The 21,691-nt window shown below is 38.2% G+C and overlaps 1 long non-coding RNA gene across 1 annotated transcript in view; it reads left to right on the top strand.

The window, feature by feature from the left end:
• The first annotated feature begins 1,350 nt into the window (after positions 1–1,350).
• Positions 1,351–21,691, top strand: part of LOC115349210 — a 62,159-nt gene continuing 41,818 nt past the window's right edge. Inside the window, exon 1 of the long non-coding RNA XR_003926034.2 lies at positions 1,351–1,486. This is a non-coding gene — a long non-coding RNA (uncharacterized LOC115349210). The remainder of the gene's footprint in view (positions 1,487–21,691) is intronic.

Raw genomic sequence — 21,691 nt, 5'->3', positions numbered from 1 at the left:
GTGAGATAAATGGAAGAAAACTGTCTTTGATTTTTACCAATGGAAAAACACAAAAGTCTGAAAGAAAGTCTTAGGTACATTATAACTTTAATCTGCAATGACTTCTGTTTTTCTGGTATCGGTTCTGTATTTTGTTATACACAGTAAAATATCCTGCTTAATTCAACTTAATCCCTCCACTGCAGATTAACAATTGTCAAACTGGTCCTCTTGGAATTACAGTTGCTAGATCTTGGGCATGAATAGAGTTTTCTAATGAATAGACTGATGCAAAATGATTTGAGAAGTATTTAAGTTAAAAAGGGAGAAACAGAAATGCTATTTGTACTTTCAAAATGCTTGATCAGAAAAGCCAGCTTTATCATGTTTGGTTTTGCTGGGGGGGTGTGTGTGGGGGATGCACTTCACATTGCAAATTTGATTGATGCTTCTACATGCTATCATGATACAAGTAATTGTGAAGAGGAAGGTGTCTCAGTGACACGTGGTAGGCTCTGTCATTCTTGAGGCCTGGCTATTCTTTCTGCTTTCGCTCCAGCCGAGTATCTGGGAATTTACTTTAGTTTTAGAACCTTGGCCACGGAGCTTGGGAGCCAAATCAAGAATGATGTCTATTTGAACTGGCAAACAGTGAATGACTGGTGCTGAGCATAAGTAATCCATGTTGTGAAGCTTTAAGGTGCCATTAGTTTTTAAGAAGTACTTACTGTCAGTGTTCCTGAAATACTAACTTTTTGAGGCATAGAGAGGTCTGTCCTTTTGAATATTCTTGAATAAAGCATAAGGTAATCCCTCTTGTAGGCAATATGCATGTGCATCCCACAGTGAAAAATGTGTGTCCTTGGGCCTGGTGGGACAAATTCTTCCCTTTGTTACAAGAGAGAAAATGGAGAGTAATGTCATAGCTGTTACTGATTTCTTCAGTACTCAGTGATGCAAATGAGGGCTGAATTCATCCCACTGCCTATATCTGGTACTTTGCATAGAAATGCTCGCTGTGCTGAAACATACTCACATTTGCAAGAATGTGTCTGTGTAGTTTACATTTCCAATTTTAATTTTTGAGCCATGTGTAAGAGACTCCAGGGAACAGTGTGTACTGTCAGCAGAAGTTATCTTTTTGATGAATCAGGCACATTGTTTGTACCCCTGCATTTGACAGACGTGTTGTAATAAGGTCCTGAACTGCTTACTGTGTCTTTATGTACCTTCCCTCTCAGCAGTTGTAACTATTGTGCTGCTTGACCTATATTAATGGGACTACAAACAACAAGTTTAACCATTAACTTGTGAGCTCTGTTTAAATGGATTTTGCCAAGAGATGAGAACTGAAGATTTAAGGAGGTAAAAATTAAAAAGAGGGCTATGCAATGTGAAGTTTTTCAGTGCTTACTGATCTGATGTGGAGAGTGGGAAGGAGTTCAAAGACCCAAGAATAAAACTCAACATCATATTATTATGGTCTGAACAACTAGTGCCATTCAAGGTATGGAAAAGTGCTCTCTTAAATGTTTTGTTTGTTAAATAACTTGTGCATTTTATCTGTTTGGTTATTCCAATGAGGATTGCTTCCTGTATTATCTGTAGCCACACATACTCTGTAACAAGAGCAGGCTAAGAGAGTTACACTGAAGGGGGGTAAATATTGCCTGCTACTGCTGCCTGGGAAAAGGGAGACTGGTTTTCAGTAACTTGTGAGGAGACAGTGAAAGCTAGAAAAAGTCCAAGTGAAAGGAGCCAGTGTCAGACTAGTGCTTTAGGTATAGAAAGAACAGTCTGGTTTACCTTGACTTAGTTAGGCTGCCTCTCAGGAACTTGGGTTCTGTGCACAGAACTTGAATTTTAGATCATTTAATAAAAGCCAAAACTCTCATTTTTGATATATATATGACTATATTACTCAGGAATAAGCAACTGTGACTGCTGATCCATGGTAACTGCCCCATGTGTGCACAAAGCCAACAGCAAATGTGTGATGGTTCAGTATCTGGTGTGACTTGATCCTTTGTGGAAAAGTGATTCTGTGTTTCTAAGTTTAAAGTTTATTGACATCAGTGATTTTTGACTGAGGTTTTTAAAGGGTGGGCATGCAAAAGTTAAATGGGGGGGGAGTATGGTCTGGGATGTCTTGCCAAAAACCTCTGTCTTCCCCAATAAGACTGCCTCATCTTATGCACGTAGGCATTTAAATCTGCTGCTGTTTGTATTTGGTGGTTCTCTCTCTCTGCTGGGATTTCACCATTCTGGCTCCACAGGGCACATGTAAGTGTCTTGTGCAATCAAATAGTGTGTGTCCTGCTGGGTCCTAGTGATTGATAGTGCCAGAAATTTGTGCTATAGCTGAAAGTAGCAGCTGATATTCATAGGTGCAAATGTCTATGTTCATTCTCTGCAGCTGAGCTCTTCTTAGGCATTGTTACAGCTGTGAATTAAGCATTAGGTAGCCCTGTGCACATAATCAAAACTGAGAATCTGAGTGAAAATCTCTCACATTTGAGAGTCTACTGCAAGGGCTGTTGCAGAAACACAGAACTGCCTATTTTATGTTAAGTGCAGCAAAACATGCAGCGAGAAACGTGCTTTAGAAATGTGTGGTATTTATGTGTTGGTCCTTATTCCAATGTAGTTAAACTGATGTGAGTAGAACTTTATCTGTCTTGTTACTAATATAGATTTTTGGTTGAAAGAGGTAAACTGAGATAAATCCTTGTCATCCTTGATCTCAAGAGGTAACTGAGTAATACTCTTTGGGCCTTGATTTGAAGATTGCAAACAGCTTGGTAAACATACAATTAAACCACAGAAAGTTTTGTAATAGGAAGGGAAGCACTGAGCAAGACTATCAACAATTTAGTGATGTGTAAGCCAAGTCAGGGAGGGAAGCCCATGACTCTGGCTGCCAGACTTCTCTAACTGGTTACTTCCTTGACTTTCTTGGATTCCTAAAGAAAAGGAGGCACAAAGTCACCTTTATAAGGAAGTGATCTCAGTTAGAGTCAACAGGAAAAAACAGAAACATTGGGGAAGGCTTATTGGGAGCAAACAAAAATGCAACTGTGCCAACAGAAATTTTCTTGCCTCTAGGTTTCTGTAGTTGCCCTTTTCTCTCCTCTGATGCCAGTAATTCCCAAGGTTTCCGTTTAAGCAATTTAAACTGATAAAAGCCTGTGTATAGGTGATTCCTAAGGTTTATTTCTGCTTACATTAGTTTCTTATTCCTGAAATTCTACAGAAATAAGTTTAGCTGAGGGAAAACTGTTTTAAAGTTAGTCCACACACGTAGCAGCGTTAATTTCTTTAATCTGGATTAGCAGGCACAGTTTTGCTTCACCCAGAGTAAAGGTAGAAGCAGGGCAGGCCCCCAGGGCTACTCCTCTCCTCTTTTCTTGTCTGTCTATCCCTTCAACTCGGAAACAGCTACGTTCAGAATGAGGTCACAGCACAGTGATTTTGTTCTGAACATTAACTTTTGTTCTAGCAGCTGTGCTGGCTGGCACCCATGCAAGGAAATTTAGCATTTCCCACTGTATTGGTACAACAGTATGATTTTTTTATTTTGCTCTGAGCCTAATGGGCACGTTCCGGCTTGTAATCATGAGAGGGCCTGGCAGATGAGCTTTTGAGATGCTTGTTCACAACTCTAGTGAGCAGCTCCCTATAGTATTGTGTGTTCAAACTAGCTTGCAAGTCATTAGATTTTCCTTCTTCTGGTGACTCTAGGTGGGAAGGCTTGTTTACTTACTAGTTTAAAGCACCTTGTTTAGGTGTTCACTTGTTAGCTTAATGGAAAGGAAAGGAAAAATCTGAAGTTTAATAAACTGACCCTTTTTTGCCAGTTTTCAGGTATGTGAGAAATGGAAGATATTTAGTCACAGAATGTGACCTGTACAAATATGGGCAAGACAGGTTAAATGAAAGCAGCAAATTTAACTTCATGTCTTGTTATAGCTTGCAAAACAGTTGTCTGCCAAGAGGAGTATTCTGTGACTCAGTGACAATAAACTGACACAACAACCCAATTCACTTACTTTTTGCTCGTTTAGTCAGTCTCTCTATCCTGCAGCAGCTGTCATGGTAGGACAACATCTTTTAGTATCTTGATACTTTCTGTGCTAAAAGGTTAGTGTAAGCTGTCTTGAGAGAATTTTGTCTCTATCAGAGCTATAAACCTTATCTCAGTAAATAGAATAAAGCTGGCTAATGATCACTAACTTTATGTTCTTTTCTTTCAGGGGATAGTTTGAAAAGGTAGTAATTTCTTTCAACAATACAAAAAGCATCTTAGAGAAAATAGTCTTCATTACATATCAGTAAAGATAAGCAGCCTTTTTTTAGGCTACTTATCACCTGTATTTTCATGTAAAGAGTATAAGTATGGTGCATGTAGCTAGCTTGATGGGTAGATCTGTTTCTGAGTATTTGTATCTCAAGCCCATGCTGCTCTTAATGCAGACCTCCTATGGAAGTCAGTGGAAGTCTTGCATGTCTTAGGATTGTGTGAATTTATTTTTTCATTGAAGACTTCTCAGAGAAGACAAACTCATTAGAACCATCAGAGAGAGATGGAAATAACTTGTGTTCATTATGTGGCTCTTCTGAAATGGAGGGTTGCCAGGCGGAGGCAGCCATATGTATGTACAAGATTGCAGCTGGGAGGGCAATCTGAATTCCTTAAAAGCAGCTAGATGGTGCTCGTATTTATTGGAAACTATGTGCAGAGTAAAGCCCAGGAGCAGGGAAATCTGTTGTGAAATGGCAAGAAAAGGGTCATGTTTGCAAACAACTATATTTTAAATAAGTAGTAGGACAAAGTGAGCATTATATCCAGATCTCTTGGGAGCCCCATGTGCATGTCAAGCACAGATAGGTAGAAAAACCTCTACAGGACCAGAATGACTCTATTTGTACCCAAAAGATTGAGACATAGTATCAGTTATTCACTGAAAATCAGGACTTTCTCCAGCCCAGTATATTTGGACTTCTAATGGCATTCAAATTGACACACAGAAGCAGGTCTTTTAGCCCAAGAAGCTTTTCTTTCTCAGCCTCACTTAATTGCTTTACCTCTGGACTTCTCAGTGCTTGCTTTCCACCTTTTATCACTTGTTCCTGCAGAGTCTCTTTTTACGTAAGTTTCAGCTATGCTATTCACTCCAGTGATCTTATTTGGCAGTTATTCCAAAGGATGAACTAGTTTCTAAATGAAATAGTTCTGCTTCATTTGTTTCCTTGTGCTTGTATCATCTACCTTATGAACTCTACAGTACTACACACAGATTATCAAAAGCTATTCTATTAAATTATGCATTAACTAGCAGTACATGTTTACAGTGTGTGTGTTTAATGGCATAATACTACAAACCTCACATAGTATAAGGACAATAGCTAAGTAAAAGGTACATTGTTATGAGCTAAAAACCTGAGCTAATCAGGATTTGGAACTCTATGTAAAATGAGAACCTTGGATAGACCAGCCCCAGGAGTTTACAGACTAGAAAATGTAGCCTGTGCAGACTGTCTTTCCCTGTCTTTATGTGGGAAAACACCTTGGATTCAGTAGGAGTTTTGCCTGTGTGAGGGTTATAGGGCTGGAGCTCAGTTGCAGCACTATAGAACTTCAGTTGTGCCAAATTATGTATTTTGAAATGATTCGAACATTTTTACAACTGTTATTTGAAAAATGTTTTAGTGCTTTTCTTCACAAAGCAATCACCTTTATCAGCATCACATTAAAGGGGTGCTGAAAGCAGACAATGGATCTCATATGACCAAATGTTGCAAGCCTCTGAGAAATATAACTGAACTGTTCTCGGCAGCAGATTAATGAAGAGGTTCATAAGACAAAGCCATTTATTTGCAAGCTGCATCAGGAAATAGAGATGTGTGCCTGCCTCTGCTTTCCTGTTAGTTAGTCTTGGTTGTATTGAACTAGCATCCAGGCATCCAAACCAATCTGTGTCCCTGTTCTGTTAGCTATTACTATGTATGGTGAATATTACTATTTGATCAGAGGTTTTTATGATCTGAGGACATGAGGGTAAAAGTAAGTGTTATATTGCTTTAGTTTTTTGATGGGGCTAGGTATGAGTGATTAAGTACTTTACCAAGCCCAAATGAGAATGAGGTGGGAAGCTGACTTAGTTTTTTGTTTGTGGTCTGATGTCTTCATCTGGAAGACTGTTAGGGATGTGAGACTCCAAGAGAATTTTTGCTTAAGAAAATGACTATTTTCATAACAAATGGCACACTGCTTTGTAGCTAAGCTCTTTCTTTGCCTTTTAAATAAGATTCTCACAAAATGGCATAATTTTTGTCACAAGTGTTATTTTTGTTACAGCTGGTCTACTTGGTATATTTGGTCCAAAACGCTTGGTCTTGGCCATCCACTGGCTTGCTTCCTGGCCATTTCTGTATTCCTATAAAATACATACACCCCCCTCCACTCCCCAGCATAATAGTTAACATTGCAAGATTTAATGTTTTGAGCGTGAAGAAATTAAATGCTGTTGGTGTGGTGGATACATTGTGGACACTGAGGACACTGGTTGATTCTGCACTAGAGTAGTGTAGATCCTGAATGTCTCTATCTGATATATTGGCAAATTATGTTGGCAGGCTCTGGTCAGGCTTCCCTGGTCCGGGGCTACTCATGAGTTGCCTGCTGTGGTACCTGTCTTCCAGCCATGCTTGTGGAAGGTCAGTGTAAAGTTCCTTAACATGTAATGTGGGAAGTAGGCACCAAGCCTCATGTAGTTCTGCTTGAGTACTCCTCTCCTGCCCTATTCTAGTCATAATGAGTTTCCCATTTGGGGAACTACAGCTGGACCATGGTTTTGTGGACTGAGTATTTGGGTTCTACTCAAATCCAAAAGATAGGTCTTAGTTTCTGTGATACTGCATGGGACTGGCATCCTGAGACCATTGTGTTATCCAGATCCATCAGAAAAAAGTTGTCCTGGAGACACATGAGGAGACTAAAAATACAGTGTTTACTGGAGAATAATCCTGAGTTTCCCCAGTGGTCCAGATACTGGGGGTGTGATAGAAGTGCCCATAAAGCTCGCTTGTTTTCTGGCAAACATTTTTATACTTTCACCCCAAAGTCTCTTCTTTATGACCACAGTCAGGCCACTGTGAAGTTACTCTTCCATGACCCTCACTTAAAAAATGTGACATCTCTTATTATGAGAGACTTAATGGTGCTTTTAATAACGTTTTTAATATTTTATTCTTTGGGGAGTAGCCTGGACATCTTGTATATAATGAAATGAGCCAAGTGGCTCTTCACAACAGCTGTGGTAAATGTACAAGTGATTCTGCTGCGTTGAAAACAGGAAAAAAAACTCTTGTGTTGCATCATTCTGGCTGGGAAGTGTTCAAAGTTATTGTGACAGGACTGTATTTTGAGCAATTGTTGGTGATTTGTTTTTTAGCACACAAAGAAAGTAATAAATCTGTCACCCTGAAAAATCAGGTTGTGACCTAAAGGAAGGAGCAAATTGTGGCTTTAGGTAAAAAAGAGTGACCTGCCTATGAGGGTCATTTATCATTATAACAAAATTGCTGGTGCTCTCCTAGCTGACCAGGAAGAAAGGCTGTGGTAAGCAGAATCGAGGGATGCAAGCATCCGAATATTTTTAACTGATCAATATTTTTTGGATTTACAAGCAGCCAAAACCTGTCAGCATGCAGAGTAACTGCACTATGCATCTATTCTAAGAAAGAAAACAAGGGACAATGGGTTTAATTTGGCAATTAAAAATGAAATACACATTAGAATTGGCATAAATAGTTTAATTCAAAACAGTATCTTAGTACAGATGCCCTTAGCAGCCTGTATACCTTGTACAGTGGTACAGAAAACGGGTTTCAAACCAAACTCCCAGGAAGGCTGAAACCAATAAATAAGCAACAACATAAATCTCTTCAAGGTGGTGTTAGCATTACTTCCTAGTACTGCATGTGGCACACGAAGAGTGTCTCAGAACTCACTTGGGATATGTGGTTTCATTGTTTGAAAGTAACAGTCCCAAACTGTTTTTGATTAAAAAAAGAAACAAATGCCCAAACTTTCTTTCTTACCCCACCGTCATTTATTCTACATAACCCTATATGTAAATAGTTTTACATGTATCTTATAAAAAAAAGAAATAGCAGAACAGGTTCAGTGCCATAACTGAAGTTGGCAGAGATTGCATCCATTGCAAAGAATATGTTCAATGAGTTCAAGTCTGACTTGCATTGGAGTATCAGCTGAACATGGTTTGAAATAAAAGCTTGAAAAAATGACTTCTTTTTATGTAATTATTCTTAAGTATCAAATCTCTCTTAAAATTAAAACTGATGCTGGTTAATTCTGGAAAATATTTTCCTGCTGTTCAGTCTCTCCTTGTGAATTTTCACTTTAGTCTGTTTTTTTATAGAGTTTGCAAAGGCATAAAGAAAGGAGAGTGTGGGGGGTAAAGCCAACACAATTTCTTGTACAGTAATTTTCATGCCAATTGCTAATTTCTGCTGATTGCCATAGTGCAGGATTGTCTTATCAGACCAGAACATCCAATGATAAAAACCAATTCTAATGTGTTTAGAAAAGCACTTATGATTCAGGCTATCACTTGTCATTAGGCATTACCAGTATTATCCTATATTAGGTATGCTTTACGAGGACATTTTAATATATCAAGGCTGGCAAAGTACTGTACGCTTTCAATGCATCATAAAGACATTGAGATAAAAATCATGTAGAAGGTAAAATAGTGATTTATAATATGAACATAATATAATTTTTTAATACACATTGATAATACTCTGTTCATTGTGGCTTCATTAAGGAAATCAGTTTACCATAATTTTAAGCATAAATATAAATTCCATTGATTTAGTCAGACTTGACTACATGGCAGTGCCAAATTCTGGTGGTAATTCTGCGCCAAAATGCACTGTCAGAACTTTCTACTGCAGAGGACCAGGCTGGATTGAAAGCACTTAACTGAAGTTTCATGACTCATGCTCTAAAAAGATTAGGCTTTTTTCAGCAATTCTTCCACTTTGAGGAGTCAACAAAATTATCCTGGAAAAAAGTATCTTAAACTTGTTATTAGATAGCAACATTTTCATCTCACTCCTTCCTGAGAATGCTGAAAGTGATCTTTATCCTGATACTATGATTTTTTTCCCCCTACTTCTAATTAAAAAGGAAATGAAAGAGTTCTGTCACCAATATGCCTCAAGCATATCTTGTTCAATTTTGGCTTTAAGATTTAGTACCAAATTTTGTGAGTGTGCCAAATTTTGCCATTGTGCTCAGGAATGTTTTTTGTTGTATTTGATACGTGCCCATAAAATAAACTAGATTACTCTCCGTGTCAGATTAGCATTCAGTGGAAAACTGAATTAACTCTTTTCCATCTAAAACTCAGCCCCAGAAAAAAAAAAAACACCACCCAAACTAGTAATAAGTTATTAACTGAGGTCAGATTTCCAGAAAAGCTTTCATCTATTCTTTTCAATTACTATATTATGTATTCTGGGATTTTTTTGCTTTCATTAAAACCACTGTCAAAGATTAGTTTCTAAAGGTGTCTTCCAAATTTTTTCTTGCAAATTCTAAATTTTGAATGTAGAAAAACTTGTCCAAATAAATTATGGAAAATCCTGGCTGAAACTTAATAGCCAGGAGACATGTGAAAGCCCTTTTCTAAATCTGACCCTTCCATTGGTATCTGATTCAGCATGTGGCTACAGATCAGTGAAGAGGTAAATGTGTAGGTTAGAATTCTTGTGTAAAGACTTATTCTGGTGTCTCTTTTTAATTTTATTTTCAGGCTTAATATCACCCTAAAGAAACATCAGTATAGCTTTTGCATGTGTTTGAGCTAGGTCATTATGTTTCTCCTTCAGGTTTGAGACTAGGCTACCAGGAGTGAAGGGTCTGGTCCATCACTCGGCAAAATCAAGGGGAGGCTCTCCTCACCTCTCACAGCTTACACTTCACTCTAACCAAAAAGAAGCCATGTGACACAGTAACAGACTGCAGGGAAAATTGCTACTTGTGAAACTATGGAAGCAAGAAGCCAAAAGTAAAAAGTTTTGATCTAGAACAAAAATCAAGCTGTTTTGTGAAAGAACTGAAGCATGGGGTCCTGTAAAAGTGTTTCTTTTGTTGTTTTACTCCCCTTGCCAGCAATAATTTGACATTTTTTCCCTTACCCCTCCAGATGCCTAATAGTGCCTATTTTCTTCCCTCCTTTGATACTGACTTCATTATCTTTCAGATTTTCATCACTCTTTCAAATTTGATTGGAACTAACTTGTATGTAAAAGTAAAAATTTATTGTAGGAAGACCAACAGAAAGACAGAAAAAACCCCAAGGAAACAGATCTAAAACTATGACATGTAGGTATTCCTATGCTGAAATGATGGTTTCTCTTCTTAATACCTTAATATTTGATTTTTAATCACTTCATAAAAAAAAATTGCATGTGGCAAAATTCCAAATTACAACAGTGAAGTAATGCATAAGTAGAAAAGAGACCTGTGAAAGTCTTCTGTGTTTTTAAGGTATTTCACCATAAATAGAGCTGTTTTCTGTAATTTTTGGAATGAATTTGAGGAAGGTTTGTCTGGAAATGTCACAAGAGACCCTTTAAGCAATACTAATACTGTTCTGTCTGTGAGGTGCAGTTTGTATTCATTTCAGTAAAGATCTATTGTACTTTTGTCTGCTTCAAGTATTCCCTTAAGAATGAAGTTTACATTTTAGAAAGTGGCAAGATACTGAATTTTCCATGAGGCTATAGCAAGTTGTAGGCAGCAACTGAAGGAGGTATATCTTTACACACTGAAACTTAGAACACTTCTAATTTTTATAAGAGTATAAAACTTGATGCTGAAGCCTCTCTTCAGTTAACGGTGTAATGCACGTTTTGGCTTGCTCATCCCTGAGAATTATAGCTGAGATTGAGGAGGTATAGAACACAGGATTTATGAAAGGAGAAGGCATGCACAACTTTGATGTATAACCCAGGGTCAAAACTATTTGGACCTTAAATTATTATCAAATGTGTGGATAATCCTTCCTTCCCAGTATATATAGGTTAATACTATTAAATATCTATAAAACTACCAATCAGACACTTTTTTACTTATCTAGATAAAATGTCAAGAGTTCCGATTTCTCAATGTCCTGTTAGTACAGAAACCACTTAATGATGTCTGCAACACCACCGTTGTTTTGCTTATATTTATTAATCAATTCTAAATTGCAATGTGTTTTCCTTGCATCTTTTTAGTGCCTGGTAGGAGCCATAGACGTTGCTAACCAGTTCCTTTTTACCATATTATTTTTTAAGAACTTCCTGATTCACCTGTGAAGTATTTTTAGGACAAAGGTGGCAGGTTTTGTCTGGCCAACTTATTTTCTTGCTATTTTTGGAAACGAATGTGCTTGTATTGTGCACCATAGATTGGCACTTGGATGACGTTGGGATAAGTAGCTATCAATCATATCTGGATAATAGACATCAGTGATATTGCTTTACAAGGTTTACCCTCTTTGATTTATACTAGGGGATTGTTTTTTATGGGACTTTTAGAATATTTGTCACTGAATAATGTTTTTATGATCAAGCCACAAACACAAAGCTAATATTTCTTTTCAATCTGTTGATCAACAGTTTGATTAAATTTGGACATATTTTGAGAGCATTCAGACTGGATGCCATCAAGTGCAATGAACAGAAGATGCTTCTAAAACAATACTGGTACTAGGCCTGAATTGCTATTGACCATCACCTTGTAGAGTTATTTACAACAGGGGGAGGTAAAAATACAAGTCAAAATGGCAGCATTTAACAGTCAGCCTGTGCTCCCTTTATGCTGATCTAAAAGTCTGCATAAACTTCAGCACAGTGGAGGCTTGAGCCCTTGTCCATTAAGCATCAAGAAATATTCAACTGAGACGCTTCAATTAATCTTTAGCCTGCTTCATTGGTTCTGAAGTGTTTAAAATCTTTACTATAACTCAGTTGCAATGAAATTAAAGGGTTTAAAAACTATTGGGGAAATGAAATAAAAAGAAATGCATACCCACAGGTGGTATATTGAGATATGGCTATGTTTGTACGGTGATATTCTTGCTTGTAAGCAAATACAGTGTGTGCGATGTTTGAGTATAACAACAGATATTTCTGTGTTGGCAAGAAGCTGATTACTTCATCTAGTTTTGGGTCCCCCAGTACAGGAAAGAATGGATTAAACTGAAGTGAGTTCAGCAGAGGCCCTCAAGCTCCTTGGGGGTTGGAGCAGTGGCCCTGTGAAGAGAGGCTGAGGGTACAGGACCTGCTCAGCCTGGAGGGAAGGGAGGATGGTGGGGGGGCCTAGCAGCAAAAGATGGAGCCAGGGTCTCACTGAGGTGCATGTCAGGAAAGCAAAAGTGGTCATAAATTGAATAGGGAGGTTTGGTGTGGCTGAAAAGAAAAAAGTCACTATGAGCATAATGAAGCGGTGGAGCAGGTTTTGGGGGGTAGCTGTGCAATCAGTCTTGGAGGTTTTCTGGAACTGGAAAAGCCCTGAGAATCTTGATCTGGATTCAGTGTTGAAGCTGCTTTGAGTGGGAGACTGGACAGAGATGCTCTGAGATCCCTTCCAGCTGGAATGACTCTGTGGTTTTATTTTTCCTGACAGGGTTAGGTGTTGAGATTTTTTGGAACTGTCCAGGGGATCTGGATCCTCCAGAGGACTTTTCAAATGCATGCAAAAGGGTTTGGAGCCTTACTGGGCTGACTTTCAGAGGCAAATTGGTACAGAGGGCTGTGCCCTTGGCAGCCTGTTCTTACCTCTAGCCTCATTTATCTGAAGGGCTTTAGTAATTATAGTAAACTCTTTAAAATATACCCGGAGCAAGTACTCTGCCATTTAATGGCAGTGTAGAACATAAAGTCCCCAGTGAGGCAATTGCAGTGAAAGCCACCAAATTCTGTAGAAAATTACACTTTTGGGTAAGTGATCAGGGCAAAATGCATGTGGGCGTGGGGAAGATGTGATCAAGTTCCCTTTAACTACGCTTTGAACTGACAAGACTTGACTACACTGATAAGATAAAACCAAGACATTACAACTGAAGCAATGGAGGCTTCTTAGCCTGTAGCTTACAGTCAAAAATAAATGTGTTTTAACTGTACCCTTGAGAAAACTACAATGTAAAGTGAAGAGAACTAAGTGTTCCTCAATGCTATGCAGAGGAGCCATTGCAATGAAAAAATCTTATCTATCTGTTTGTAAACTAGTGTTTTATCTTGAATCTACCAGTGGACAAACTATTCTGATGCCCTTCTGTCGTTTGCTTTGGTCACTCTGGTCCTCATATACTAGTGTTTGATTCGGCTCCAAAGAATCCTTCTTAACTGAGACATTTTTATTAAAAGCCAACGTGATTCTGATGTTTTGTTAGGAAAGACTGATAACGTTCAGCAAAATGGATTGCAGCCTTGCAGTGCCTGGTTTTACATGGCTCTGATTACAAAACATTTGCAGCAGAGTATGGCTGGACAGGGTAGTGGAGAGGAACAGTGTCCTGATTCCCCAAAGAAGAGTCTATCAGTAATGCTGCATGTTTCCTTTTCAAAACCTTTGCATTTTAACACATGAATTACTATTTCCTCCTGCTGTCTCAGACTGCATATCCCTGTGCTGAGGACTCTGAAGTCCAAGAGCCATATTGGGGTAGAGCTTTCTAAATAAGGTAGTCTTGTGTTGTAAAAATGCTTGTTCTGACTTTCTATTTTCCCTCACTCGTTTATGCTATGTGGAAGGGAGGTTATACAGAAAGTAACTACAGGAGTCTTATTTTGGGGCTATGTAAATAAATGCACTAATTACTCTGAAATAAAGGACTGCAGAGAAACAGTATCACAATATAGCAAAGAACAATGCTGGCAATCCTACCTCTATTACCTGGATCTCAGCAGCTCTGCACTTAGATGTGACACAGTCATGATGATCCTCAGAAGGGTATGGAGAAATTTGCTGTATGGGTCATCGGTATGATGAGATGTCCCTATTCAGGATGGCAACAAAATTGTAATCAGAATAATATGGGGAACTAGAGAGGAGATCTAATAACTAGAACTGCTATTACAGTTTAACTTCCCCCAAATGCCTCAAACAAGACACCCTGTAAGGAGGGAAAAAACCCAAACGAATGCCTTCTCCCCCCCCTGCATGCCCCCAAACAAACCCCAAAACCCCCAAACAACCCAGATATGAAGACCATTACAAAAATGCAAGTACTAGAACACCAGCCTGTATTAATATGATACATGTCACTACAGAGGGCACATCATAAGTGAAATAAAATCCAGAAAAGGGCATGGATTCATCTCTAATCTGTTGCCTCACGGCAGATTAGTAATTGAAACCTTGTAATGCCTCTAGGACCCCTAAATGTGATCTGATTTTTCAGTGGAGCAGCATATAGTGATCATAGATGCCCAGTATTTTTGAAAATCATGGATAGAGCTCACCAGTGCCTAAAATTTACCAACAGCAACACATTTCAATATTTAGTATCCTGGAACACTTTTTATCTCAGTAGAACCCTTGTCCTGCCTGTCTTCCTGTGCCCTTCCCACAGATTTTGAGCACTCTTCTTCCAGAATAAGTATATCCACAGGAAGTTACATCCCAGAACAACTGTTTTAGTACATTTTCAGGAGGCAAACCTCAGGTGTCTAGCTTAGGGATCAGTTTTTCAAGAACAGGTGTTTCCAACCTTCCTTCCTGGCACATGGTATTCTTGCTGAAGGCTCAGCTTTCATTATTCAAATCACTGTTCCATCTTGCATCTCTCTAGCTGTGAATGCTGCTAATTCATGGGTTTTAGTTTTCTTCAATGGAAGTCTATAGTTTACGGATTATTTTGGCTGTCAGACCTCATAGCATCTCTGGTTTGAGAGGACACAAGCAGAAGTGTCTTGGTGATCATCTAGTGTTTTCCAGCTTCGCATTAATTTTGGACCATGTTGCAGGGCATATACAGATGACTGTGATAGGCTGGGGCAAACCAAATGAACAGAAGTATCTCAACACGTAAGCACCCACTGAGCTCAAGCAGGGCTCACCACTTTCAAAAATAGTATCAATAGGAATTTCTTGGCATCCTAAAATATACTTTTTACCTAGCTTTTACTGTGAACCCTTCAAGGCATGTACTTTTGTCAGCCTGCCTTTATGGGTTGGTTAGTACCATAGTGAGTCATATGTCAAAGGACCTGGCAAATTGTTAGTTAAATACTCTGTACTTGGTCTACTATAAAGTGTGGGGGTTTTGCGTTTAAATAATCTCCCTTTCTATTGATATGTGTGTGTGTAAATAGCATCCCTGTAACATTTTTTAGATATTTGTTTCAACAGAAAGGTTTTTGAGCAGTCAGGTAAGGTGCCAACTTGCATAGTACTAGCTGTTCTTTAGAAGTTGCTGTTTGACAGAGGTGCAAGGTAATATATGTCTGAATAGAGCAATGGATGCTAGGATTGTGGTCTTAAGCCATCCTAGAACTTTGTGAACAAAAAGACAAGTTTCCATTGCAAATAGTTTGCTGTACTGCTGTTCCACTTTGTGGAAAACTTTTCAGTAGATCAAAACCAACTTTTTTTCATGGCTAACTCATCTTAATGAAGTATTAACTAAATTACCTACCTAGAATAATTTACAGCTTAACACCATTGCACATATCTAAGGAGCAAGTATTCCTGAAGGGAAAGAACACAAAACATGACTATTACAAACTTCCAGTGCCATTGCTGTCGGTGGAATGGCGTTGGCATTAATGCGATGACATTATCTATAGGTTTGTCTCATATCCTCAAAAAAGAAGTGAAGTGGGCTACAACTGCTGCCGAATGTTTCGTTATCCTTTTTCACAGTCCTGTAGGTGACGAGTATCTCATTACTGGAGTGACAAGGAGTTGAGTATCTTTAGGTGCCACGGTTTGTTGCACAAAAGTCTTGATTCGTAGAACTACTTACTGGGCTTCAATAGGAGCTGTGGAGTTACAACCAAAATAAATGCACAAAGCAAATGCAAAAACCTGGGTTTGTACCAATACAAAACAAAGAATGAAATCTAAACAGGCATGTAAAAGTGATCTAGACATTGCTTCTTTCAATGAACAAGGAAGCCATCTTTTTCTGTTATAGAGAAAAGTAGTAATATGGACAATACAGTCCTCACAGACAGTAAGAACAGTAATGTGAAAGGGGGGTTAATTTAAAGCATTTGCTATATTATTTTTAAAAGGAAATGTATGCAACTCTTCTACTGCCTGTGAAGACCACATTGCTCTCAAATGCTTGCTGACTACTCTGGGTGTATCGTATCTATAACAGGTAAAAAGGACTTATTAATAATATCCCCCCCCCCCCCCCCCCCCAACGACTTTCAGCCTTAGGAAGTTTAAATTTTCATGTCAAATCATGTAAATTTATCAGTTAAGCCTTAATGTAGGGTCAAGACTCTTTAATGAATAGCTGACGGTTTTGACTTGTAAACCTACATTGTTTTTTAGGAATTACTATTTATTCCAAATGAGGAGAAAATATTTGTTATTGCTGAATTAAGTTAGAAAAATAACTTTGTTCAATTCATGTTTATTCTAAGCCAAGTATAATAGGAACAGTTATCATACCGGGTCCTCAAGTTGCTGTGGTTTCTAGGTCATGTCATATACTGGTGTAACAGGGTGTGAAGCATTTCAATGACTTGCCTAAGATGATACAGTGACCCTATGGCAGAGCCAAAAATAAAACTTGGGTACTGGTTCCTGATCCAGTGATCTATTCCTGGAAACATTGCTGCTGTTGTCTCAAAAAGCAAGCATAAAGCCTTTATGAAACATAGAAGATACACAGTCTTTTGACAACATATTTAAAGACCAAAAAAAGTGGCATTGCCAGGCAGTGTCTCTCCTATTTCCCTTTTTAGCCCCAGCTCCAAGTCCATTTTAGCACAAGGCTGTTTTTATGACTGATAGCAGTTAGCCCGCTTTGGATATTTGTGGAAGAATTTTTCAGACACTTCTCTGTATCCAGAGCAATTTACTGGAGAGAGAGAATGCTGACTGAGATGAAAGTCATGTAATCCCCCAGCAGACAATCTGTGATGCATGCTTTTGGACCAAAATGAATATAATAGTACTGAATTGGCTAACCCTGGTGTGGGATCACCTTTAAGATCACAGATGATGTTAGAAGCAATGAAGCCTATAGTGTCACTGTTAACAAAGATAACTGTGGGTAACAAACTGCCAAGTGAAAGGAAAAGTGTGAAATTCCTCTGTGTAAATATATTTTCATACACATGCATGTGTATCAATGTACAGGATATATGAAACAGTTTTTTTGTTGTTTTTTTTTTAGCAATATGAGGATCTACATTAGAGGACTTTGAGAAGGGAGAGAAAAGACTCTATAGCGCTACTGCTAGGAAAAAGAATAACTCACAGAGCATCCTAGACACTCTGCTTGTCATGGAACAGTGTCCTACTTGTCTCTCTCATGCTGTTACGGGGTGGGGGGGAGAATGTCCTGCCACACATGCATATTATGTCCATATTGAATATCAGCTTGCAAAAGACAGATCTGAGAGAACACACATGTATGAGGTTAGATGCCAGCTGCATACTAGACACTTAAGACAAAAAAGAAAACTCCTGAGTCAGACAATGCTTTTAAAGCTACTGAGATAACAAACTGAAATTCCTAAAATGCAGGATGTCCTGCTGCAGGAGGGGCCATTAAGAAGGAGGTGGAAGGAAGCTGGACAATCCCAAAGAGAACCATTCACACAAACTTATTTTCAAGACCGAATCAGAAAAGCAAACATGCAAGTAAACTTATACAAGAGAAATTATTGCAGCAAGTGAACTCTATACCACCTGTTATTTTAAAGGAGATATGGCCAGTGTTGGCAGTTTTAATAAAGGAGCTGAACTTGTTTTTAGACATTTGATAAGTTTTCATAAAATGAAGATATGTGATTTATCTCCCCAAGCTAATAGAAAAAACAGCAGTTCTCATCCTGATGTATCTTGATAAGGCTTAATATACTTCATAAATATGCAATAACTTTAGCTATACAAAACAGTCTCTAAAGAAGCTTAGGGCCTGTTCCTACTGCCTCTTTAACTCACTCAGCAAATCTTTGAGAAGTGCTTCAGGTAAAATCTTAATTTTCAGGAATTTGTTTTGCTTGTTATTAAGCTGTTTTATTTGTTTCATTTTCCTAGTCATCTTATAGACATGGAACTTTGTAAAGAGAATTTTATTAACAAAATTTTGTGCTCAATACAAACACTAAATCAAAATGCCTAACAGTGTTTACTCTGTGTTTGTGTGTGTATATGTATATATTAAGATACGTTTAATATATATAAAGTTCAGTATTGATGTGTGCAAACATATATGTATATATACAAGCATACATATATTTTTATATACTTATAAACATATATGTACATAAAGTGTACAAACATTATAGCCACTTGTTAGTGATCTTTTGGGAGAAAACAGGTTTGGAAACAATTAAAGGATCCATCCAATAAAATTGCTTCATTTAGTTGGGTGGAGATTTTTTCAAGAAATAGCACAGGAGGACACATATTCTTGACAACAGAAAACAATGTCAGAAACCTGCAGTTTGATGTGGAATACAGAGAACCAATTTGTCTTAATGAATTAAGATGCATGTAAAAATGTGGCAGAATGTTTATTTGGGCTTTTTTGTGTTCTTATTAATACTTATACATTGTAAGTGTTCTCTTTCATTATGTTTCTAATTATGTTGGAGAAATGTACAATGTAGATTTTTCCTTCTCAGATGGAGTGTAATACAACGGAAAAATGTTAAGCTAAAGAAAAAAAAATAATCCTGGAACATTCTCACTGGCGTCCATGCAATGTTCTTCTCAAATATCAAATGGATGTACATGACAATTAGCTCAGGCTTTGCCTTAGAGAAGCACAGAACAGGATGCCAAAGTTCTTACCCTATGATGCAATAAATTCTATTTTATTAGCAGAGCTTCAGTTTTCAGTTAAAACAACCAAAACCTGCACTATGTACTTTATTCTGTTTGTGATGTGACTCAATGATCCTTCATGGGACAACTGATGCAACTTTTCACAGACATTCCTTACAAGAGAACAGTTAGCAAAAAACAACTGGAAATACTTTGAGTGTAGTTAAGATTGATTTATACTAGGAAGAAAATATTTCAAACTATCCTGTTGCTGGTTACGTTTTTTCCTATTTATTCTACACACACGGAAAAGTAATATAATCTGTGGAACATCAACCATCCAACAGGCCCCGTTTCTTCCGTGAATGCTACTCTTCTTTTTAGATTGTTGTGCAACTGCACTTTGAGCAGATAATCGTGTTTAATGTATTTGCTCATTAAGCTAAAAGTAGGAATGATTTTGCAGTTGTATTCTCTCAACATATGGAATATTCTACCACATTTTGAAAAATGTAATGGACATCTGTGGCATACAGAGAGGCATATTCTTTTAGTAGATAAATGTTTCAGAGGATTAGGGGACTTGCCTTAATCAGGCTAAATGTGAAGTCATTGCCCATTAGGGGCAAAATGAAGTATGGACACTCTTAAAAAATTGAACTGTCTATGTCAGTCTAAGACATTATTAAGGATTAATTAGACCTGATACAAGAGAGACCAGAGCTGATGGCATAACTTAGGTTCTGCTAAGGTTCTGGTTTGCTGGTACTATAAAAGTGTTTGCTAAAGACCACAAAATTTCGAAGTGATTCTCATTTCAGAAACATACAAAGTTAGTATGTTTATACTACAAGAACAATTGCGCATGCTTGTTTTCCTGATTTACTTTGAGATTACTGGAAATGAGAATTCAACCTTATTTAAACGCTGAAAGCTCTTCGAAATGTCTTTATACACTGTCTACAAGAGCATGCTATGTGTCATTTCAGTGCAGTCCTTTTCATAACAGCTAAAAGACTTCACATCTATTCAGGTGGAAATTTTTTTCTGTTCAACTTCACTAAAAACCATGGCTTTTTGTCACTTAAATACCACCTTTTCTGTTTAGAAATGTGTTCTACTTGGACTGTCCTGGCACCAGTTTGGGGTAATACCTACCTAACAAGGAAGTCTAGCTTTAGGGCATCCTTTCTCCTGTGGCTACTTTAGTCACATTGTGATACGGTTTCTAATAAGAAAGGTTACTTTTATCAACTTCTCTTTAATGACTGATACAGCAAAATACCTAAGCCTGTGCTAAACCTTAAGTCACAAGAATTCTGAAGTACAAGGAGCCTACACTTTAAATTCAAAACAATTAAAACCAATCAAAACATTATGCCGTTGTAATGGCTTGGCACTATTGTTTTGGCATGACTTCAGTTTCAGTAAGTGTTTTACTTGCATTGTGGTTTGTATTTGGGTAAAAGATTAATTTTGTCTGACACCTCATACAGCAGAGTTTTCCACGGTCCTCCATGGAAGAGCTGAATGCCTCCACCAATGAGCAAGAATACAGCCAAATATCATGGTAGCATATGGACTACCTGACAGTGGTACATGATGAAAAAAGCTTGTCTGAACATGCTACGTATCCTATGCGAGCTCTGAAGGAGAAAAACATTTTCCTTGCAAGCCAAGCTAGCTATTTTCCTGTAGGACCAATGCGTTGTCGCAGGACTGATGAATTTCTTTATTTCTGTTCCAGATTGGCTTCCTTACCTCTGTAATCAGGCCAGTGTCAGGGGAGAGTGCACATGGATAGGCTGATGTATCATTGCTTGATTGGATGTATGTTCTACCTCCTGCATTTTTCATATGCCAGACAGACCAGCATGCTTTTCTTAACTGTTGCCGGGGTTTGGTTTTTTGGGTGTGGTTTGGTTTTTTAGTTTTGTGGGGGTTTTTTTGGATTTTTGGTTTTTTTTTTTTTTTTGGTTTGTGTTTTGGTTTTTTTGGGGGTTGTGCGTGCGTTTGTGCGTGTTGTTTTTTGGGGGGGTTGGGTTTTTTGGGTGTGTTTTTGGTTTGTGTGTTGGGGTTTTTTTTGGGGTGGTTTTTTTTTTTGGTTTGGTTTTTTTTTGAGAATGAGTAGCTGCTATGGGAGCTGTTGGCCTTCATTTGACCAGTCTTCAGTCTTGGACCAGTACCTCTCTCAGGCTGTGGCCAACACCTGCTGCTCCCAAAAGGAGTGCTGGAAACTCTACCCTTGCCAGTTATGGCTTTCTGTTCCTTAAGGTAAAGGTTTTTCCTGAGGGCCATTAGGGGTTTGCATATGCTGCTGACCAAGAGGGTGACTCCTACCATCTGTCATGCTAGAATAATCTGCAGTCTGACAGTGTGCTAGAGGAGAAAAATATATACTGGTATTAGATAATTAGCATACAGCAGGAGAAGTTACTTAGGAAGTATTTTACTGCCCAAGGGCAGCTGAGCATTACAAAGAGTCATCACTGAGCTCTCCCAAAGATTTTCTCAACTGAATATGAACCCTGGGAGCATCATCAGGGTTATAATGACTTCCTCTAGTCATGCAATGCTTTTTTTGGGGGAGGGGGGAAGGTAGAGGGGAGAAGAGGGAGGAAAGCACATGGTAAAACCGCTCAGGCTGGCTGAGTGTAGGTGTTCCTTGCTTGT

The sequence above is a fragment of the Aquila chrysaetos genome, chromosome 12, assembly GCF_900496995.4.
Source record: "Aquila chrysaetos chrysaetos chromosome 12, bAquChr1.4, whole genome shotgun sequence".
In the NCBI taxonomy this organism is placed as follows: Eukaryota; Metazoa; Chordata; class Aves; order Accipitriformes; family Accipitridae; genus Aquila; species Aquila chrysaetos.
The sequence above is the reverse complement of the archived record's forward strand: the minus strand, read 5'-3'. Positions and strand labels throughout refer to the sequence as shown.